This window comes from Schistosoma mansoni, chromosome 7, assembly GCF_000237925.1.
Source record: "Schistosoma mansoni strain Puerto Rico chromosome 7, complete genome".
Lineage (NCBI taxonomy): Eukaryota > Metazoa > Platyhelminthes > Trematoda > Strigeidida > Schistosomatidae > Schistosoma > Schistosoma mansoni.
The window spans coordinates 1,816,671-1,818,920 of NC_031501.1; the positions used below are offsets into that span (position 1 = coordinate 1,816,671).

Below are 2,250 nucleotides of genomic sequence, written 5' to 3' on the forward strand. Positions count from 1 at the left end.
CAAATATAAGTTTTGTTTGTACTACATCGAATGATCTCATATGAAAACAAATTTTCTATTCATAAATTCATTCAGTATTGTTTGTTTGAATCTTCCCATCGATGTGTTAGGACTGCAACTGGTCAGTTTCTGATTGGCATATGTGCATGCTGTGCGTATTGCCTCGATATTGACTTAATTCACAAGCATTATAAGCAAAGATGGATAGTGGTTAGCAGTGGAATCCAGTTTGACGCGCGTTTCGCCCTATTTGGGTCTCGTCAGCTGGATGTACCTGCATCTCAGACTTAATGTTCACTCTGAGACTTGAACCCAGTACCTTTCGCTTCAAACGCCATCGCATTATCCACTCGGCTACTGAGTCCTGATAGCCACTTTCGTGTGAGACGGGGTGAAGTTTAAATTCATTTAGCGTTGTTTGTTTGAATCTTCCCATCGATGTGTTCTATTCATAGTTTATAATTTTCCCGCCTTATTTTTTTTAAAAATTTTGTTGAAATTCTTTCTTCTTGATGATAAAACGTTTTTTTTTTGGTTTAGCTCCTATAATATATACAATAACCATACTAGATAAATAGATTATGGAAGTATATTCTGTCAAATAGGAAGATTAAAACTATGCATGAAGTATAAACAATTATATCTTCAACTTGATAATAAATAATGATAAGAATGATGTGAATTTATATTTTTCCAAAAATGTGATTACCTCAAAAATAAAATTTAACATTACTACTACTACTACTACTGTCACTACGGCTACTACTATTACTACTACTGTTACTAGCGCTACTACTACTATTACTATCAATAATACAATATAGTTTAAGATAAGATAATTCTAAATTCCGTGTTTTATTTCCGTAAAATTTTATTTTATCTTTTTTACAACAATAACACATATGTTCACTTAGTATTGTTTGTTTGAATGTTCCCATTGATGTGTTAGGACTGTAACTGGTCAGTCTCTTATTGATATATGTGTATACTGTGCGTATTGCCTTGATATAGCCTTAGCTGAGTGGATAACGCGAAGGCATTTGAAGCGAAAGGTACTAGGTTCGAGTCCTAGAGTGAACATCAACTCTGAGATACAGGTACATCCAGTTGACGAGTCCCAAATTGGACAAAAATTGCGTCCTGGATTTCACTGCTAGCCACTATCCATCTTTAATAACACATATGTGTTTGTTCATATTTAAATGTTTATTCGTTTAATTGAATATTTCAAAGGGTAATATGATCAAATTTAAATGTTAGTAGTTATATGATTTTTATAATAGATTTTTCAATGAAAAAATTACTTTGGGATTTATACAATGTCAAGATATTTGTCTATTTATTGTCAATTGTAACTGCAAAGATTGGCTTATTCAACATCCGTCAGAACCTGGTCGGAACCTGATACATATACATATATATATATATATATACCTTGATTCAAGTTATCATATCACATTAAAATAGAAAGATGAAATAATCAAGATCCAATGCCAAATTAGTAGAAGTAATAACAGTATGAGTTAAAGTAGAAAAGATTGGATATAAATGATAGGATTGGAGAAAAAAAAAGAATAAATTCATGGAATTTAATAAAGTATAAGATCATTTTAAAACCAAACATGTAAGGAATAATAAAGAGAGGGAATACATCTATTTCATTATGATCAATTCAAAGGAATTTCATTTAATGTCTTAAACTGTTGATTATGACGATTACGTGAACCTCAACCAAATACTTTGGATCTGCCAACTTGATTAAGTCTAATTACCATTTTCAAGTAAAATTAGAGTTGAAAAAAAGTTTTAAGAACAAGTGAATATCTGACACCAATTTATAAAGTAATTGACCGTTTTTCTATGTTATACATAGAATTAAGTCTATTATTTCGAAACCTATTCAATGATAAATTCACTTAGTATTGTTTGTTTGAATCTTCTCACTGATGCTTAAGACTGCAACTGGTTAGTCTCTTATTGGCATATGTGTATACTGTGCGTATTGCCTCGATATAGCCTTAACTCACAAAGGTACTGGGTTCGAGTTCCAGAGTGAACATTAAGTCTGAGATGCAGGTACATCCAGCTGACACATCCCAAATAGGACGAAGTGGCGCGTATCTTGGATTCCACTGCTAGCCACTATCCATCTTTGCTTATAATGTCTGATTCCTTGTTCACTTTAGTTAAACTTACCACTTTTATAACGAATCATCTTTTTTCTTTATTCAGAATCAGAGTTAGGATGGT

At 32.0% G+C, this 2,250-nt stretch overlaps 2 non-coding genes across 2 annotated transcripts; one reads left to right on the plus strand and one right to left on the minus strand.

Annotated features, from left to right (window-relative positions):
- Positions 1-294: 294 nt before the first annotated feature.
- Positions 295-361, minus strand: Smp_tRNA_01242_Gln_TTG.1.1. The gene has a single exon. It is a non-coding gene (tRNA).
- Positions 362-1,008: 647 nt separating this feature from the next.
- On the plus strand, positions 1,009-1,080 carry Smp_tRNA_00198_Pseudo_TTG.1.1. Its single transcript has one exon. It is a non-coding gene (tRNA).
- The last annotated feature ends 1,170 nt before the right edge of the window (positions 1,081-2,250 follow it).